Consider the following 20,074-nt stretch of genomic DNA (forward strand, 5'->3'; position numbering starts at 1 on the left):
CCAGAACTAAAGGATTTGGCGGCCGAGAGCAGCTCGTCCACCGTCAGAGGAACATCCATGGCCGCCGCGTCTGCAGGGTCAAGATGGTTAGTGATACCTGACAGGAACTTATCGGCGGCCTCGGGGTCAGTAGTCTTGCGGGCGTAGAGTTCGCTGTAGAAGTCGCTGACGACCTTCATCACGTTCTCTTTCCCGCGTCGCATGTTTCCACTCTCGTCTCGTAGTTCATTCATGGGCGTGTGACCGGCGTGGAGTTTCCTGAAAAAGAACGAGTTACATTTCTCACCCTTCTCCAGGTTCTCCACTTTGGAATGGAAGACAATTCGCTCGGACTCCTCCTCGAAGTGCCTTTTCAGGCTCCTCTTAGTCTCCTCCAGCTCCTCTCTCACGTCCCAGCCGCATCGAAGAAGGTCCTGCAGGGAACGCAGCTCACGCTGGAGTCTCCTGAAGTCCCTCCTCTTCAGACACGCCTGTTGTTGACTCTTTGCCTGAAAGAAGAAACGGAACTCGAGTTTAACGTATTCCCACCAGTCAGAAACAGACTGGAAGCCCGCCTTGTAGGCCCGCCACGTGGAGTAGGCAGCTCTAAGCTCCTCCAGAATCTCACCCTTTTCCAGCAGAGAGCAGTTCAGCTTCCAGGAGCCCGGGCCAATGGGGAAGCCATGGCCCAGCACACCTTGAAAGTGAATGGCTCTGTGGTCAGAGAAGAAGCAGGGGACCATCGAGTGCCCACTCCGCCCAACCGCCCGAGAGGTAAACACAAAGTCAATCCTGGAACGCAGCGAGCCATCGGATCGGCACCATGAATAGTTCACGGATCCGTGTCCGATGGAGCCAACAACGTCCACAAGAGAGGCTTCGGTCACCATCTCAATGAGCAGTTTGGATGTGACGTCCAACTTGGCAGCCGTTCCAGAACTGCGTCCATCCTCCTCAATCGGGCAGTTGAAATCCCCGGCCATCACTACCGTCCTGGCGGTAGCGAGCTGAGGGCGCAGGGCTTGGAGGAGCTCCAGTCGATCGCTCTTCACAGGAGAAGCATACACATTGATGAACCTGACAGGTTCTCCCGCCCAGGTGCCATCCACGAGCAGTAACCTGCCGCAGACGATTTCCTGAACAGAGTCCAATGTGAAGGCGCTTCCCCTGATCAGCACGGCGACCCCCGCGGACCTACAGTCGCCCCCGCCAGACCAGTAGGATGGGCCATGGGTCCACTCCCTGGCCAGATGGTTGAAGGACCTAGAGGAGGGAAGGGAGCATTCCTGCAGGAAAAATACATCACTAGACTGAGTGTTAAGGAACGCAGAAATTGTCTGACGTCGGAACTTGTCTCTGATGCTCCTAACATTAATGGAAAAGATGTTAATGTTAGCAGTCATTGGAGGAAAGAGAAAGTTAGAGCAGGCGGTGTGCCTTAGTTACCACTCCGGTCGGGCGGTTCTTCCTCTTTGGCACCTGCTGGTAAGGGTATCTCCAGCAGACCCTCTTCTGCTAGCTGATCAAGCAGGGATGGTGCCTCAGTGGCTTCCGACTCCTCCATTTCTTCTTCGGCCACAAGGGACTCCACCATCTGCTCCAACACGTCCGGTTCTGGGAGGAGGCCATCCTCCTCTTCCTGGGGTGGGTTAAGGTCCACAATGAACAGCTTGGAAGGTTCTGCGACAGGACTATCTTCCACCTTCCTTTTCCTTTGGCCTGTACCTGAGGAGACAAGAGCTGGAAAATCCTCCTCGGTGAAAAGTGCAAGAGTGCTGAGGCCCTCTGCTCTCATGGTCTGGGGAGGGAGAGTGGGCTTTGGGGGGGGGGTGAGGAGACCAGCTGAGGAGTAGGGAAATGAGGTGGAGGTAGTGGAATCCTCAGTAGGGTTGGCCGGGGGGGGAGGGGTTTGGACAGGGGTGACAGGGGGGGGGACCAGGGAGGGGGCAGCAGTTTTCTTACCCTTCTTTTCCCTGGACTCCGTGGCTGCTGGGGCATCGGCTGGAGCCACGGTCGCCGGGTTCTTGGCCGCCTTGTCCTTGGCCTCTGTGGCCTTGGTCGTAGCTGCCTTGGTCGACGAAGCTGTGACTACCCGATACTGGGTCGCCGCGGCAACCCTTGCCCAGGATTTCTCCCGCTGTGGGCAGTCCTTGTAAAGGTGGTCCGCCTGTCCACATAGGTTGCAAGTCTTCTTCTTTGGGCAGTCCTTGGAGCTGTGTCCTGTCACCCGGCAAACCCTGCAGGCGTCCTCCTTGCAGGTCTTCATCGAATGCCCTTTCCCGCCACATTTCCTGCAGTTGTGTGGCATGTCCGGGTAGTAGATGAGACCAAAGGAGTTTCCCAGAGAGAATGTCGGGGGCAGGTGCTGGAGACCATCCTCGTATGCTGGTTCCCTGTAGAGTCGAACGGTTACTGACCACTTACCCGTCCAGAATCCGTTGCCGTTAAGGATGTGGGATGGCTCCCTCACCACTGTGCAGAGACGTCCCAGGAACGTGGAGATGTCTCTTCCTGGGGTGTGCGGGTTCCGCATGGAGACCGTGATCCTCTTCTCATCCCTCTGTATAGGACAGGATCCTAAAAAAGAATGAAAAGGGGAGTCCGGCATCGCTGCGTTCATCGCCTCCCAGTATCTCCTGCAGGCATTCACCGTGGCAAAGGTTACCAGAAAAATGCCAGTCATGAAGGTCTGGACACTCAGGGTTTCCGCCCTGGAGAAGCCCTGATCCAGAATCATCTTCTTGCAGAACACGTCGCTGGACATGTCCGGCAACCTACCATCCACCGCCTTTAGCTTCAGGGCGACCGTCTGCCGCATCCAAGGCTCCAGGGTTGGAGCCTTTTCAGGCGGCGTCCGGGCTCCCTCCGGCTGGCTGGCGTCGGAGGTAGGGGCCTCTTGGGCCGAAGAAGCCTCTGGATGAGCCTTCCTGGAGGTCCCTGGGTCCTGAGCCTTCCTGGCTGCCTTCTCTGGCTTGCTTGCCATGGCTGGTTCCTGCTTGAGTTCCCGGAGCTGGATCTTGGATTCTTCTCCGGGTGTCTTCTCCCGCTGTGTTCCTCCTCGAAGTTCCTCTGGTCTCCCCAAGTCTTCTCCGAGCCTTCGTCTTCTTGCTTCTTTCTGCCAAGCTCTTCTTCCGTCCGATCTCCCTCTTTCGGTCTCGGCTGGGCTTCGGAGCTTGTCTCCCTGATCGTATCTCGTCAAGTGTAGCTAGCTCAGTTTGTTCTGATAAGAACAGATACTACACTTGATCTTAGCCAAAAGGCCGAGAAGCGATAACCAGAATTGGTTTGGGCCTCGAGTGGCACCCTGGCCTATGCCGGACACATCTTAGGGAGAGAGAGCGAGAGGGAGACAAACCCACGCCTACACAAGACATTTTGTCACCCAAGCCAACCCTTGAAAAGGCTGCTTTGCAGAGCCAAAACAAGAAGAATGGTGCGTTTTGCAGCCGCCGCCCACTGCAATGAATCTGAATAACTCCTCCTTTAGGGCGCAAGCAACTCCCCTCCCCCTTGCAGTCTTTCCAATTCACGATACAAAAAGACGGACAGGACAGGTTGCCTGACTTTCCGTCACTGCCACCCTTTGCCATCCTTACCCGTAGAAAGCCCTTTCATCATCCCCAAACCCTAATCTTTTCCCTTTCCTTCCCAGCCCCCAAACCCTGCCCTCTGTACCTTTCTCACCACCCGCTTCCCTTCTCCTGTCATCCCCCTACCACCCGGGAAAAAAAGAGATTGCCCCCTCCTTCCACTAGCCCACCCTCCCACCCAAAGAACAACTTCTTCTGCGCAGCTTGTTTTCTAGGCAGCAGCGCTATTGTGATGTCATCGGGGGGCATTGTGACAAGCCGCCAGTGTTCCGTCTCTTCATGTTGTGCACAGTTCAAACGGAAAATACATCAACAGGCAGACTACAGAAAAGCTTACTATCAAAGGTTAGAGGGGGGCTTTCTCAGAGGGCTTTTTACAGTTTTTCTATTCCCAATTAGCCGTTTAAGTGTACTTATTGAAAGTAGTAATTCTTTCATAGGCCGCCCTTTCTTAGTATTTGACGTTCCTTATATTGCGGTATGAGGCTTCGCAGTAGGTTGCAAACATTCATCACCCATGACTGTCCCCAATTGAGCTCAGAAGCTCAATGTCTATCATGACCTCTCTTTTAGAATGTCCAAGAGCAAGCAAACTATTCCTCCAGGAGAGGGCGCCAACAGACTACTAAAGAGATCATCATTACTCAAAGAAAACCCCAAAAACCAATGCATGATAGGAATAAACAGGTAACTTTCTTTGGAGTGGAAGCGGAGAGATCGCACCAGATGCCAATTCTAGATGTTATCACACCTGTGGTCACTGCAGCAGCAGGTGAATCCACTTTGTCCAAAAGGGATCTATTCCATTCAATTGCAAATGATCTAGATAAGACAGAGAACTGCAGCACGGGGACATAGCCGAGTTGGTCAGGTTGAGTGGTGATGAGTTTGCTATTTGGATGAATAAAGAAAGTCAAAAGTGTGAAAGATAAAAAACAAAAGGAGGAAGTGTGAAAAGTGAATGGGCCAAATTGAGGTGCATATGAAGACGTATGCTTTCTTCCAATTCATTAAATCGGGCTAATATGAATCAGGTGAATTGAGTTCTGCTTTTGGAAACTGGGTTAAGAAGGGGTGCACCGTTCCTGGAGGTACTGCAATACCAGGTCAATGCGTGGAGTGGACAGAGCAAGCTCTTTTTCCATCTCCCTGTTCTAAAAATCCATTTAATATATGGTCCCCAGATAGGGGACGTATCAGATATTAAACTGATAAGAACAGATACTACACTTGATCTTAGCCAAAAGGCCGAGAAGCGATAACCAGAATTGGTTTGGGCCTCGAGTGGCACCCTGGCCTATGCCGGACACATCTTAGGGAGAGAGAGCGAGAGGGAGACAAACCCACGCCTACACAAGACATTTTGTCACCCAAGCCAACCCTTGAAAAGGCTGCTTTGCAGAGCCAAAACAAGAAGAATGGTGCGTTTTGCAGCCGCCGCCCACTGCAATGAATCTGAATAACTCCTCCTTTAGGGCGCAAGCAACTCCCCTCCCCCTTGCAGTCTTTCCAATTCACGATACAAAAAGACGGACAGGACAGGTTGCCTGACTTTCCGTCACTGCCACCCTTTGCCATCCTTACCCGTAGAAAGCCCTTTCATCATCCCCAAACCCTAATCTTTTCCCTTTCCTTCCCAGCCCCCAAACCCTGCCCTCTGTACCTTTCTCACCACCCGCTTCCCTTCTCCTGTCATCCCCCTACCACCCGGGAAAAAAAGAGATTGCCCCCTCCTTCCACTAGCCCACCCTCCCACCCAAAGAACAACTTCTTCTGCGCAGCTTGTTTTCTAGGCAGCAGCGCTATTGTGATGTCATCGGGGGGCATTGTGACAAGCCGCCAGTGTTCCGTCTCTTCATGTTGTGCACAGTTCAAACGGAAAATACATCAACAGGCAGACTACAGAAAAGCTTACTATCAAAGGTTAGAGGGGGGCTTTCTCAGAGGGCTTTTTACAGTTTTTCTATTCCCAATTAGCCGTTTAAGTGTACTTATTGAAAGTAGTAATTCTTTCATAGGCCGCCCTTTCTTAGTATTTGACGTTCCTTATATTGCGGTATGAGGCTTCGCAGTAGGTTGCAAACATTCATCACCCATGACTGTCCCCAATTGAGCTCAGAAGCTCAATGTCTATCATGACCTCTCTTTTAGAATGTCCAAGAGCAAGCAAACTATTCCTCCAGGAGAGGGCGCCAACAGACTACTAAAGAGATCATCATTACTCAAAGAAAACCCCAAAAACCAATGCATGATAGGAATAAACAGGTAACTTTCTTTGGAGTGGAAGCGGAGAGATCGCACCAGATGCCAATTCTAGATGTTATCACACCTGTGGTCACTGCAGCAGCAGGTGAATCCACTTTGTCCAAAAGGGATCTATTCCATTCAATTGCAAATGATCTAGATAAGACAGAGAACTGCAGCACGGGGACATAGCCGAGTTGGTCAGGTTGAGTGGTGATGAGTTTGCTATTTGGATGAATAAAGAAAGTCAAAAGTGTGAAAGATAAAAAACAAAAGGAGGAAGTGTGAAAAGTGAATGGGCCAAATTGAGGTGCATATGAAGACGTATGCTTTCTTCCAATTCATTAAATCGGGCTAATATGAATCAGGTGAATTGAGTTCTGCTTTTGGAAACTGGGTTAAGAAGGGGTGCACCGTTCCTGGAGGTACTGCAATACCAGGTCAATGCGTGGAGTGGACAGAGCAAGCTCTTTTTCCATCTCCCTGTTCTAAAAATCCATTTAATATATGGTCCCCAGATAGGGGACGTATCAGATATTAAACTGATAAGAACAGATACTACACTTGATCTTAGCCAAAAGGCCGAGAAGCGATAACCAGAATTGGTTTGGGCCTCGAGTGGCACCCTGGCCTATGCCGGACACATCTTAGGGAGAGAGAGCGAGAGGGAGACAAACCCACGCCTACACAAGACATTTTGTCACCCAAGCCAACCCTTGAAAAGGCTGCTTTGCAGAGCCAAAACAAGAAGAATGGTGCGTTTTGCAGCCGCCGCCCACTGCAATGAATCTGAATAACTCCTCCTTTAGGGCGCAAGCAACTCCCCTCCCCCTTGCAGTCTTTCCAATTCACGATACAAAAAGACGGACAGGACAGGTTGCCTGACTTTCCGTCACTGCCACCCTTTGCCATCCTTACCCGTAGAAAGCCCTTTCATCATCCCCAAACCCTAATCTTTTCCCTTTCCTTCCCAGCCCCCAAACCCTGCCCTCTGTACCTTTCTCACCACCCGCTTCCCTTCTCCTGTCATCCCCCTACCACCCGGGAAAAAAAGAGATTGCCCCCTCCTTCCACTAGCCCACCCTCCCACCCAAAGAACAACTTCTTCTGCGCAGCTTGTTTTCTAGGCAGCAGCGCTATTGTGATGTCATCGGGGGGCATTGTGACAAGCCGCCAGTGTTCCGTCTCTTCATGTTGTGCACAGTTCAAACGGAAAATACATCAACAGGCAGACTACAGAAAAGCTTACTATCAAAGGTTAGAGGGGGGCTTTCTCAGAGGGCTTTTTACAGTTTTTCTATTCCCAATTAGCCGTTTAAGTGTACTTATTGAAAGTAGTAATTCTTTCATAGGCCGCCCTTTCTTAGTATTTGACGTTCCTTATATTGCGGTATGAGGCTTCGCAGTAGGTTGCAAACATTCATCACCCATGACTGTCCCCAATTGAGCTCAGAAGCTCAATGTCTATCATGACCTCTCTTTTAGAATGTCCAAGAGCAAGCAAACTATTCCTCCAGGAGAGGGCGCCAACAGACTACTAAAGAGATCATCATTACTCAAAGAAAACCCCAAAAACCAATGCATGATAGGAATAAACAGGTAACTTTCTTTGGAGTGGAAGCGGAGAGATCGCACCAGATGCCAATTCTAGATGTTATCACACCTGTGGTCACTGCAGCAGCAGGTGAATCCACTTTGTCCAAAAGGGATCTATTCCATTCAATTGCAAATGATCTAGATAAGACAGAGAACTGCAGCACGGGGACATAGCCGAGTTGGTCAGGTTGAGTGGTGATGAGTTTGCTATTTGGATGAATAAAGAAAGTCAAAAGTGTGAAAGATAAAAAACAAAAGGAGGAAGTGTGAAAAGTGAATGGGCCAAATTGAGGTGCATATGAAGACGTATGCTTTCTTCCAATTCATTAAATCGGGCTAATATGAATCAGGTGAATTGAGTTCTGCTTTTGGAAACTGGGTTAAGAAGGGGTGCACCGTTCCTGGAGGTACTGCAATACCAGGTCAATGCGTGGAGTGGACAGAGCAAGCTCTTTTTCCATCTCCCTGTTCTAAAAATCCATTTAATATATGGTCCCCAGATAGGGGACGTATCAGATATTAAACTGATAAGAACAGATACTACACTTGATCTTAGCCAAAAGGCCGAGAAGCGATAACCAGAATTGGTTTGGGCCTCGAGTGGCACCCTGGCCTATGCCGGACACATCTTAGGGAGAGAGAGCGAGAGGGAGACAAACCCACGCCTACACAAGACATTTTGTCACCCAAGCCAACCCTTGAAAAGGCTGCTTTGCAGAGCCAAAACAAGAAGAATGGTGCGTTTTGCAGCCGCCGCCCACTGCAATGAATCTGAATAACTCCTCCTTTAGGGCGCAAGCAACTCCCCTCCCCCTTGCAGTCTTTCCAATTCACGATACAAAAAGACGGACAGGACAGGTTGCCTGACTTTCCGTCACTGCCACCCTTTGCCATCCTTACCCGTAGAAAGCCCTTTCATCATCCCCAAACCCTAATCTTTTCCCTTTCCTTCCCAGCCCCCAAACCCTGCCCTCTGTACCTTTCTCACCACCCGCTTCCCTTCTCCTGTCATCCCCCTACCACCCGGGAAAAAAAGAGATTGCCCCCTCCTTCCACTAGCCCACCCTCCCACCCAAAGAACAACTTCTTCTGCGCAGCTTGTTTTCTAGGCAGCAGCGCTATTGTGATGTCATCGGGGGGCATTGTGACAAGCCGCCAGTGTTCCGTCTCTTCATGTTGTGCACAGTTCAAACGGAAAATACATCAACAGGCAGACTACAGAAAAGCTTACTATCAAAGGTTAGAGGGGGGCTTTCTCAGAGGGCTTTTTACAGTTTTTCTATTCCCAATTAGCCGTTTAAGTGTACTTATTGAAAGTAGTAATTCTTTCATAGGCCGCCCTTTCTTAGTATTTGACGTTCCTTATATTGCGGTATGAGGCTTCGCAGTAGGTTGCAAACATTCATCACCCATGACTGTCCCCAATTGAGCTCAGAAGCTCAATGTCTATCATGACCTCTCTTTTAGAATGTCCAAGAGCAAGCAAACTATTCCTCCAGGAGAGGGCGCCAACAGACTACTAAAGAGATCATCATTACTCAAAGAAAACCCCAAAAACCAATGCATGATAGGAATAAACAGGTAACTTTCTTTGGAGTGGAAGCGGAGAGATCGCACCAGATGCCAATTCTAGATGTTATCACACCTGTGGTCACTGCAGCAGCAGGTGAATCCACTTTGTCCAAAAGGGATCTATTCCATTCAATTGCAAATGATCTAGATAAGACAGAGAACTGCAGCACGGGGACATAGCCGAGTTGGTCAGGTTGAGTGGTGATGAGTTTGCTATTTGGATGAATAAAGAAAGTCAAAAGTGTGAAAGATAAAAAACAAAAGGAGGAAGTGTGAAAAGTGAATGGGCCAAATTGAGGTGCATATGAAGACGTATGCTTTCTTCCAATTCATTAAATCGGGCTAATATGAATCAGGTGAATTGAGTTCTGCTTTTGGAAACTGGGTTAAGAAGGGGTGCACCGTTCCTGGAGGTACTGCAATACCAGGTCAATGCGTGGAGTGGACAGAGCAAGCTCTTTTTCCATCTCCCTGTTCTAAAAATCCATTTAATATATGGTCCCCAGATAGGGGACGTATCAGATATTAAACTGATAAGAACAGATACTACACTTGATCTTAGCCAAAAGGCCGAGAAGCGATAACCAGAATTGGTTTGGGCCTCGAGTGGCACCCTGGCCTATGCCGGACACATCTTAGGGAGAGAGAGCGAGAGGGAGACAAACCCACGCCTACACAAGACATTTTGTCACCCAAGCCAACCCTTGAAAAGGCTGCTTTGCAGAGCCAAAACAAGAAGAATGGTGCGTTTTGCAGCCGCCGCCCACTGCAATGAATCTGAATAACTCCTCCTTTAGGGCGCAAGCAACTCCCCTCCCCCTTGCAGTCTTTCCAATTCACGATACAAAAAGACGGACAGGACAGGTTGCCTGACTTTCCGTCACTGCCACCCTTTGCCATCCTTACCCGTAGAAAGCCCTTTCATCATCCCCAAACCCTAATCTTTTCCCTTTCCTTCCCAGCCCCCAAACCCTGCCCTCTGTACCTTTCTCACCACCCGCTTCCCTTCTCCTGTCATCCCCCTACCACCCGGGAAAAAAAGAGATTGCCCCCTCCTTCCACTAGCCCACCCTCCCACCCAAAGAACAACTTCTTCTGCGCAGCTTGTTTTCTAGGCAGCAGCGCTATTGTGATGTCATCGGGGGGCATTGTGACAAGCCGCCAGTGTTCCGTCTCTTCATGTTGTGCACAGTTCAAACGGAAAATACATCAACAGGCAGACTACAGAAAAGCTTACTATCAAAGGTTAGAGGGGGGCTTTCTCAGAGGGCTTTTTACAGTTTTTCTATTCCCAATTAGCCGTTTAAGTGTACTTATTGAAAGTAGTAATTCTTTCATAGGCCGCCCTTTCTTAGTATTTGACGTTCCTTATATTGCGGTATGAGGCTTCGCAGTAGGTTGCAAACATTCATCACCCATGACTGTCCCCAATTGAGCTCAGAAGCTCAATGTCTATCATGACCTCTCTTTTAGAATGTCCAAGAGCAAGCAAACTATTCCTCCAGGAGAGGGCGCCAACAGACTACTAAAGAGATCATCATTACTCAAAGAAAACCCCAAAAACCAATGCATGATAGGAATAAACAGGTAACTTTCTTTGGAGTGGAAGCGGAGAGATCGCACCAGATGCCAATTCTAGATGTTATCACACCTGTGGTCACTGCAGCAGCAGGTGAATCCACTTTGTCCAAAAGGGATCTATTCCATTCAATTGCAAATGATCTAGATAAGACAGAGAACTGCAGCACGGGGACATAGCCGAGTTGGTCAGGTTGAGTGGTGATGAGTTTGCTATTTGGATGAATAAAGAAAGTCAAAAGTGTGAAAGATAAAAAACAAAAGGAGGAAGTGTGAAAAGTGAATGGGCCAAATTGAGGTGCATATGAAGACGTATGCTTTCTTCCAATTCATTAAATCGGGCTAATATGAATCAGGTGAATTGAGTTCTGCTTTTGGAAACTGGGTTAAGAAGGGGTGCACCGTTCCTGGAGGTACTGCAATACCAGGTCAATGCGTGGAGTGGACAGAGCAAGCTCTTTTTCCATCTCCCTGTTCTAAAAATCCATTTAATATATGGTCCCCAGATAGGGGACGTATCAGATATTAAACTGATAAGAACAGATACTACACTTGATCTTAGCCAAAAGGCCGAGAAGCGATAACCAGAATTGGTTTGGGCCTCGAGTGGCACCCTGGCCTATGCCGGACACATCTTAGGGAGAGAGAGCGAGAGGGAGACAAACCCACGCCTACACAAGACATTTTGTCACCCAAGCCAACCCTTGAAAAGGCTGCTTTGCAGAGCCAAAACAAGAAGAATGGTGCGTTTTGCAGCCGCCGCCCACTGCAATGAATCTGAATAACTCCTCCTTTAGGGCGCAAGCAACTCCCCTCCCCCTTGCAGTCTTTCCAATTCACGATACAAAAAGACGGACAGGACAGGTTGCCTGACTTTCCGTCACTGCCACCCTTTGCCATCCTTACCCGTAGAAAGCCCTTTCATCATCCCCAAACCCTAATCTTTTCCCTTTCCTTCCCAGCCCCCAAACCCTGCCCTCTGTACCTTTCTCACCACCCGCTTCCCTTCTCCTGTCATCCCCCTACCACCCGGGAAAAAAAGAGATTGCCCCCTCCTTCCACTAGCCCACCCTCCCACCCAAAGAACAACTTCTTCTGCGCAGCTTGTTTTCTAGGCAGCAGCGCTATTGTGATGTCATCGGGGGGCATTGTGACAAGCCGCCAGTGTTCCGTCTCTTCATGTTGTGCACAGTTCAAACGGAAAATACATCAACAGGCAGACTACAGAAAAGCTTACTATCAAAGGTTAGAGGGGGGCTTTCTCAGAGGGCTTTTTACAGTTTTTCTATTCCCAATTAGCCGTTTAAGTGTACTTATTGAAAGTAGTAATTCTTTCATAGGCCGCCCTTTCTTAGTATTTGACGTTCCTTATATTGCGGTATGAGGCTTCGCAGTAGGTTGCAAACATTCATCACCCATGACTGTCCCCAATTGAGCTCAGAAGCTCAATGTCTATCATGACCTCTCTTTTAGAATGTCCAAGAGCAAGCAAACTATTCCTCCAGGAGAGGGCGCCAACAGACTACTAAAGAGATCATCATTACTCAAAGAAAACCCCAAAAACCAATGCATGATAGGAATAAACAGGTAACTTTCTTTGGAGTGGAAGCGGAGAGATCGCACCAGATGCCAATTCTAGATGTTATCACACCTGTGGTCACTGCAGCAGCAGGTGAATCCACTTTGTCCAAAAGGGATCTATTCCATTCAATTGCAAATGATCTAGATAAGACAGAGAACTGCAGCACGGGGACATAGCCGAGTTGGTCAGGTTGAGTGGTGATGAGTTTGCTATTTGGATGAATAAAGAAAGTCAAAAGTGTGAAAGATAAAAAACAAAAGGAGGAAGTGTGAAAAGTGAATGGGCCAAATTGAGGTGCATATGAAGACGTATGCTTTCTTCCAATTCATTAAATCGGGCTAATATGAATCAGGTGAATTGAGTTCTGCTTTTGGAAACTGGGTTAAGAAGGGGTGCACCGTTCCTGGAGGTACTGCAATACCAGGTCAATGCGTGGAGTGGACAGAGCAAGCTCTTTTTCCATCTCCCTGTTCTAAAAATCCATTTAATATATGGTCCCCAGATAGGGGACGTATCAGATATTAAACTGATAAGAACAGATACTACACTTGATCTTAGCCAAAAGGCCGAGAAGCGATAACCAGAATTGGTTTGGGCCTCGAGTGGCACCCTGGCCTATGCCGGACACATCTTAGGGAGAGAGAGCGAGAGGGAGACAAACCCACGCCTACACAAGACATTTTGTCACCCAAGCCAACCCTTGAAAAGGCTGCTTTGCAGAGCCAAAACAAGAAGAATGGTGCGTTTTGCAGCCGCCGCCCACTGCAATGAATCTGAATAACTCCTCCTTTAGGGCGCAAGCAACTCCCCTCCCCCTTGCAGTCTTTCCAATTCACGATACAAAAAGACGGACAGGACAGGTTGCCTGACTTTCCGTCACTGCCACCCTTTGCCATCCTTACCCGTAGAAAGCCCTTTCATCATCCCCAAACCCTAATCTTTTCCCTTTCCTTCCCAGCCCCCAAACCCTGCCCTCTGTACCTTTCTCACCACCCGCTTCCCTTCTCCTGTCATCCCCCTACCACCCGGGAAAAAAAGAGATTGCCCCCTCCTTCCACTAGCCCACCCTCCCACCCAAAGAACAACTTCTTCTGCGCAGCTTGTTTTCTAGGCAGCAGCGCTATTGTGATGTCATCGGGGGGCATTGTGACAAGCCGCCAGTGTTCCGTCTCTTCATGTTGTGCACAGTTCAAACGGAAAATACATCAACAGGCAGACTACAGAAAAGCTTACTATCAAAGGTTAGAGGGGGGCTTTCTCAGAGGGCTTTTTACAGTTTTTCTATTCCCAATTAGCCGTTTAAGTGTACTTATTGAAAGTAGTAATTCTTTCATAGGCCGCCCTTTCTTAGTATTTGACGTTCCTTATATTGCGGTATGAGGCTTCGCAGTAGGTTGCAAACATTCATCACCCATGACTGTCCCCAATTGAGCTCAGAAGCTCAATGTCTATCATGACCTCTCTTTTAGAATGTCCAAGAGCAAGCAAACTATTCCTCCAGGAGAGGGCGCCAACAGACTACTAAAGAGATCATCATTACTCAAAGAAAACCCCAAAAACCAATGCATGATAGGAATAAACAGGTAACTTTCTTTGGAGTGGAAGCGGAGAGATCGCACCAGATGCCAATTCTAGATGTTATCACACCTGTGGTCACTGCAGCAGCAGGTGAATCCACTTTGTCCAAAAGGGATCTATTCCATTCAATTGCAAATGATCTAGATAAGACAGAGAACTGCAGCACGGGGACATAGCCGAGTTGGTCAGGTTGAGTGGTGATGAGTTTGCTATTTGGATGAATAAAGAAAGTCAAAAGTGTGAAAGATAAAAAACAAAAGGAGGAAGTGTGAAAAGTGAATGGGCCAAATTGAGGTGCATATGAAGACGTATGCTTTCTTCCAATTCATTAAATCGGGCTAATATGAATCAGGTGAATTGAGTTCTGCTTTTGGAAACTGGGTTAAGAAGGGGTGCACCGTTCCTGGAGGTACTGCAATACCAGGTCAATGCGTGGAGTGGACAGAGCAAGCTCTTTTTCCATCTCCCTGTTCTAAAAATCCATTTAATATATGGTCCCCAGATAGGGGACGTATCAGATATTAAACTGATAAGAACAGATACTACACTTGATCTTAGCCAAAAGGCCGAGAAGCGATAACCAGAATTGGTTTGGGCCTCGAGTGGCACCCCTGGCCTATGCCGGACACATCTTAGGGAGAGAGAGCGAGAGGGAGACAAAACCCACGCCTACACAAGACATTTTGTCACCCAAGCCAACCCTTGAAAAGGCTGCTTTGCAGAGCCAAAACAAGAAGAATGGTGCGTTTTGCAGCCGCCGCCCACTGCAATGAATCTGAATAACTCCTCCTTTAGGGCGCAAGCAACTCCCCTCCCCCTTGCAGTCTTTCCAATTCACGATACAAAAAGACGGACAGGACAGGTTGCCTGACTTTCCGTCACTGCCACCCTTTGCCATCCTTACCCGTAGAAAGCCCTTTCATCATCCCCAAACCCTAATCTTTTCCCTTTCCTTCCCAGCCCCCAAACCCTGCCCTCTGTACCTTTCTCACCACCCGCTTCCCTTCTCCTGTCATCCCCCTACCACCCGGGAAAAAAAGAGATTGCCCCTCCTTCCACTAGCCCACCCTCCCACCCAAAGAACAACTTCTTCTGCGCAGCTTGTTTTCTAGGCAGCAGCGCTATTGTGATGTCATCGGGGGCATTGTGACAAGCCGCCAGTGTTCCGTCTCTTCATGTTGTGCACAGTTCAAACGGAAAATACATCAACAGGCAGACTACAGAAAAGCTTACTATCAAAGGTTAGAGGGGGGCTTTCTCAGAGGGCTTTTTACAGTTTTTCTATTCCCAATTAGCCGTTTAAGTGTACTTATTGAAAGTAGTAATTCTTTCATAGGCCGCCCTTTCTTAGTATTTGACGTTCCTTATATTGCGGTATGAGGCTTCGCAGTAGGTTGCAAACATTCATCACCCATGACTGTCCCCAATTGAGCTCAGAAGCTCAATGTCTATCATGACCTCTCTTTTAGAATGTCCAAGAGCAAGCAAACTATTCCTCCAGGAGAGGGCGCCAACAGACTACTAAAGAGATCATCATTACTCAAAGAAAACCCCAAAAACCAATGCATGATAGGAATAAACAGGTAACTTTCTTTGGAGTGGAAGCGGAGAGATCGCACCAGATGCCAATTCTAGATGTTATCACACCTGTGGTCACTGCAGCAGCAGGTGAATCCACTTTGTCCAAAAGGGATCTATTCCATTCAATTGCAAATGATCTAGATAAGACAGAGAACTGCAGCACGGGGACATAGCCGAGTTGGTCAGGTTGAGTGGTGATGAGTTTGCTATTTGGATGAATAAAGAAAGTCAAAAGTGTGAAAGATAAAAAACAAAAGGAGGAAGTGTGAAAAGTGAATGGGCCAAATTGAGGTGCATATGAAGACGTATGCTTTCTTCCAATTCATTAAATCGGGCTAATATGAATCAGGTGAATTGAGTTCTGCTTTTGGAAACTGGGTTAAGAAGGGGTGCACCGTTCCTGGAGGTACTGCAATACCAGGTCAATGCGTGGAGTGGACAGAGCAAGCTCTTTTTCCATCTCCCTGTTCTAAAAATCCATTTAATATATGGTCCCCAGATAGGGGACGTATCAGATATTAAACTGATAAGAACAGATACTACACTTGATCTTAGCCAAAAGGCCGAGAAGCGATAACCAGAATTGGTTTGGGCCTCGAGTGGCACCCTGGCCTATGCCGGACACATCTTAGGGAGAGAGAGCGAGAGGGAGACAAACCCACGCCTACACAAGACATTTTGTCACCCAAGCCAACCCTTGAAAAGGCTGCTTTGCAGAGCCAAAACAAGAAGAATGGTGCGTTTTGCAGCCGCCGCCCACTGCAATGAATCTGAATAACTCCTCCTTTAGGGCGCAAGCAACTCCCCTCCCCCTTGCAGTCTTTCCAATTCACGATACAAAAAGACGGACAGGACAGGTTGCCTGACTTTCCGTCACTGCCACCCTTTGCCATCCTTACCCGTAGAAAGCCCTTTCATCATCCCCAAACCCTAATCTTTTCCCTTTCCTTCCCAGCCCCCAAACCCTGCCCTCTGTACCTTTCTCACCACCCGCTTCCCTTCTCCTGTCATCCCCCTACCACCCGGGAAAAAAAGAGATTGCCCCCTCCTTCCACTAGCCCACCCTCCCACCCAAAGAACAACTTCTTCTGCGCAGCTTGTTTTCTAGGCAGCAGCGCTATTGTGATGTCATCGGGGGGCATTGTGACAAGCCGCCAGTGTTCCGTCTCTTCATGTTGTGCACAGTTCAAACGGAAAATACATCAACAGGCAGACTACAGAAAAGCTTACTATCAAAGGTTAGAGGGGGGCTTTCTCAGAGGGCTTTTTACAGTTTTTCTATTCCCAATTAGCCGTTTAAGTGTACTTATTGAAAGTAGTAATTCTTTCATAGGCCGCCCTTTCTTAGTATTTGACGTTCCTTATATTGCGGTATGAGGCTTCGCAGTAGGTTGCAAACATTCATCACCCATGACTGTCCCCAATTGAGCTCAGAAGCTCAATGTCTATCATGACCTCTCTTTTAGAATGTCCAAGAGCAAGCAAACTATTCCTCCAGGAGAGGGCGCCAACAGACTACTAAAGAGATCATCATTACTCAAAGAAAACCCCAAAAACCAATGCATGATAGGAATAAACAGGTAACTTTCTTTGGAGTGGAAGCGGAGAGATCGCACCAGATGCCAATTCTAGATGTTATCACACCTGTGGTCACTGCAGCAGCAGGTGAATCCACTTTGTCCAAAAGGGATCTATTCCATTCAATTGCAAATGATCTAGATAAGACAGAGAACTGCAGCACGGGGACATAGCCGAGTTGGTCAGGTTGAGTGGTGATGAGTTTGCTATTTGGATGAATAAAGAAAGTCAAAAGTGTGAAAGATAAAAAACAAAAGGAGGAAGTGTGAAAAGTGAATGGGCCAAATTGAGGTGCATATGAAGACGTATGCTTTCTTCCAATTCATTAAATCGGGCTAATATGAATCAGGTGAATTGAGTTCTGCTTTTGGAAACTGGGTTAAGAAGGGGTGCACCGTTCCTGGAGGTACTGCAATACCAGGTCAATGCGTGGAGTGGACAGAGCAAGCTCTTTTTCCATCTCCCTGTTCTAAAAATCCATTTAATATATGGTCCCCAGATAGGGGACGTATCAGATATTAAACTGATAAGAACAGATACTACACTTGATCTTAGCCAAAAGGCCGAGAAGCGATAACCAGAATTGGTTTGGGCCTCGAGTGGCACCCTGGCCTATGCCGGACACATCTTAGGGAGAGAGAGCGAGAGGGAGACAAACCCACGCCTACACAAGACATTTTGTCACCCAAGCCAACCCTTGAAAAGGCTGCTTTGCAGAGCCAAAACAAGAAGAATGGTGCGTTTTGCAGCCGCCGCCCACTGCAATGAATCTGAATAACTCCTCCTTTAGGGCGCAAGCAACTCCCCTCCCCCTTGCAGTCTTTCCAATTCACGATACAAAAAGACGGACAGGACAGGTTGCCTGACTTTCCGTCACTGCCACCCTTTGCCATCCTTACCCGTAGAAAGCCCTTTCATCATCCCCAAACCCTAATCTTTTCCCTTTCCTTCCCAGCCCCCAAACCCTGCCCTCTGTACCTTTCTCACCACCCGCTTCCCTTCTCCTGTCATCCCCCTACCACCCGGGAAAAAAAGAGATTGCCCCCTCCTTCCACTAGCCCACCCTCCCACCCAAAGAACAACTTCTTCTGCGCAGCTTGTTTTCTAGGCAGCAGCGCTATTGTGATGTCATCGGGGGGCATTGTGACAAGCCGCCAGTGTTCCGTCTCTTCATGTTGTGCACAGTTCAAACGGAAAATACATCAACAGGCAGACTACAGAAAAGCTTACTATCAAAGGTTAGAGGGGGGCTTTCTCAGAGGGCTTTTTACAGTTTTTCTATTCCCAATTAGCCGTTTAAGTGTACTTATTGAAAGTAGTAATTCTTTCATAGGCCGCCCTTTCTTAGTATTTGACGTTCCTTATATTGCGGTATGAGGCTTCGCAGTAGGTTGCAAACATTCATCACCCATGACTGTCCCCAATTGAGCTCAGAAGCTCAATGTCTATCATGACCTCTCTTTTAGAATGTCCAAGAGCAAGCAAACTATTCCTCCAGGAGAGGGCGCCAACAGACTACTAAAGAGATCATCATTACTCAAAGAAAACCCCAAAAACCAATGCATGATAGGAATAAACAGGTAACTTTCTTTGGAGTGGAAGCGGAGAGATCGCACCAGATGCCAATTCTAGATGTTATCACACCTGTGGTCACTGCAGCAGCAGGTGAATCCACTTTGTCCAAAAGGGATCTATTCCATTCAATTGCAAATGATCTAGATAAGACAGAGAACTGCAGCACGGGGACATAGCCGAGTTGGTCAGGTTGAGTGGTGATGAGTTTGCTATTTGGATGAATAAAGAAAGTCAAAAGTGTGAAAGATAAAAAACAAAAGGAGGAAGTGTGAAAAGTGAATGGGCCAAATTGAGGTGCATATGAAGACGTATGCTTTCTTCCAATTCATTAAATCGGGCTAATATGAATCAGGTGAATTGAGTTCTGCTTTTGGAAACTGGGTTAAGAAGGGGTGCACCGTTCCTGGAGGTACTGCAATACCAGGTCAATGCGTGGAGTGGACAGAGCAAGCTCTTTTTCCATCTCCCTGTTCTAAAAATCCATTTAATATATGGTCCCCAGATAGGGGACGTATCAGATATTAAACTGATAAGAACAGATACTACACTTGATCTTAGCCAAAAGGCCGAGAAGCGATAACCAGAATTGGTTTGGGCCTCGAGTGGCACCCTGGCCTATGCCGGACACATCTTAGGGAGAGAGAGCGAGAGGGAGACAAACCCACGCCTACACAAGACATTTTGTCACTCAAGCCAACCCTTGAAAAGGCTGCTTTGCAGAGCCAAAACAAGAAGAATGGTGCGTTTTGCAGCCGCCGCCCACTGCAATGAATCTGAATAACTCCTCCTTTAGGGCGCAAGCAACTCCCCTCCCCCTTGCAGTCTTTCCAATTCACGATACAAAAAGACGGACAGGACAGGTTGCCTGACTTTCCGTCACTGCCACCCTTTGCCATCCTTACCCGTAGAAAGCCCTTTCATCATCCCCAAACCCTAATCTTTTCCCTTTCCTTCCCAGCCCCCAAACCCTGCCCTCTGTACCTTTCTCACCACCCGCTTCCCTTCTCCTGTCATCCCCCTACCACCCGGGAAAAAAAGAGATTGCCCCCTCCTTCCACTAGCCCACCCTCCCACCCAAAGAACAACTTCTTCTGCGCAGCTTGTTTTCTAGGCAGCAGCGCTATTGTGATGTCATCGGGGGGCATTGTGACAAGCCGCCAGTGTTCCGTCTCTTCATGTTGTGCACAGTTCAAACGGAAAATACATCAACAGGCAGACTACAGAAAAGCTTACTATCAAAGGTTAGAGGGGGGCTTTCTCAGAGGGCTTTTTACAGTTTTTCTATTCCCAATTAGCCGTTTAAGTGTACTTATTGAAAGTAGTAATTCTTTCATAGGCCGCCCTTTCTTAGTATTTGACGTTCCTTATATTGCGGTATGAGGCTTCGCAGTAGGTTGCAAACATTCATCACCCATGACTGTCCCCAATTGAGCTCAGAAGCTCAATGTCTATCATGACCTCTCTTTTAGAATGTCCAAGAGCAAGCAAACTATTCCTCCAGGAGAGGGCGCCAACAGACTACTAAAGAGATCATCATTACTCAAAGAAAACCCCAAAAACCAATGCATGATAGGAATAAACAGGTAACTTTCTTTGGAGTGGAAGCGGAGAGATCGCACCA

At 48.1% G+C, this 20,074-nt stretch overlaps 10 non-coding genes and 1 pseudogene across 10 annotated transcripts; all 11 read right to left on the reverse strand.

The window, feature by feature from the left end:
- Positions 1–3,147: 3,147 nt before the first annotated feature.
- LOC142287530 (U2 spliceosomal RNA) lies at positions 3,148–3,251 on the reverse strand (annotated as a pseudogene).
- Positions 3,252–4,638: 1,387 nt separating this feature from the next.
- Positions 4,639–4,829, reverse strand: LOC142287579 (U2 spliceosomal RNA). The gene has a single exon (XR_012748534.1). It is a non-coding gene; the product is annotated as a U2 spliceosomal RNA (small nuclear RNA).
- Positions 4,830–6,216: 1,387 nt separating this feature from the next.
- LOC142287580 (U2 spliceosomal RNA) lies at positions 6,217–6,407 on the reverse strand. The gene has a single exon (XR_012748535.1). It is a non-coding gene; the product is annotated as a U2 spliceosomal RNA (small nuclear RNA).
- A 1,387-nt stretch (positions 6,408–7,794) lies between these two features.
- LOC142287581 (U2 spliceosomal RNA) lies at positions 7,795–7,985 on the reverse strand. The gene has a single exon (XR_012748536.1). It is a non-coding gene; the product is annotated as a U2 spliceosomal RNA (small nuclear RNA).
- Positions 7,986–9,372: 1,387 nt separating this feature from the next.
- On the reverse strand, positions 9,373–9,563 carry LOC142287582 (U2 spliceosomal RNA). The gene has a single exon (XR_012748537.1). It is a non-coding gene; the product is annotated as a U2 spliceosomal RNA (small nuclear RNA).
- Positions 9,564–10,950: 1,387 nt separating this feature from the next.
- On the reverse strand, positions 10,951–11,141 carry LOC142287514 (U2 spliceosomal RNA). Its single transcript, XR_012748476.1, has one exon. It is a non-coding gene; the product is annotated as a U2 spliceosomal RNA (small nuclear RNA).
- Positions 11,142–12,528: 1,387 nt separating this feature from the next.
- On the reverse strand, positions 12,529–12,719 carry LOC142287516 (U2 spliceosomal RNA). Its single transcript, XR_012748477.1, has one exon. It is a non-coding gene; the product is annotated as a U2 spliceosomal RNA (small nuclear RNA).
- A 1,387-nt stretch (positions 12,720–14,106) lies between these two features.
- LOC142287517 (U2 spliceosomal RNA) lies at positions 14,107–14,297 on the reverse strand. The gene has a single exon (XR_012748478.1). It is a non-coding gene; the product is annotated as a U2 spliceosomal RNA (small nuclear RNA).
- A 1,387-nt stretch (positions 14,298–15,684) lies between these two features.
- Positions 15,685–15,875, reverse strand: LOC142287518 (U2 spliceosomal RNA). The gene has a single exon (XR_012748479.1). It is a non-coding gene; the product is annotated as a U2 spliceosomal RNA (small nuclear RNA).
- A 1,387-nt stretch (positions 15,876–17,262) lies between these two features.
- On the reverse strand, positions 17,263–17,453 carry LOC142287519 (U2 spliceosomal RNA). Its single transcript, XR_012748480.1, has one exon. It is a non-coding gene; the product is annotated as a U2 spliceosomal RNA (small nuclear RNA).
- Positions 17,454–18,840: 1,387 nt separating this feature from the next.
- Positions 18,841–19,031, reverse strand: LOC142287521 (U2 spliceosomal RNA). Its single transcript, XR_012748482.1, has one exon. It is a non-coding gene; the product is annotated as a U2 spliceosomal RNA (small nuclear RNA).
- Between the last annotated feature and the right edge of the window lie 1,043 nt (positions 19,032–20,074).

Source organism: Anomaloglossus baeobatrachus, unplaced genomic scaffold, assembly GCF_048569485.1.
Source record: "Anomaloglossus baeobatrachus isolate aAnoBae1 unplaced genomic scaffold, aAnoBae1.hap1 Scaffold_735, whole genome shotgun sequence".
NCBI classification, from domain to species: Eukaryota; Metazoa; Chordata; class Amphibia; order Anura; family Aromobatidae; genus Anomaloglossus; species Anomaloglossus baeobatrachus.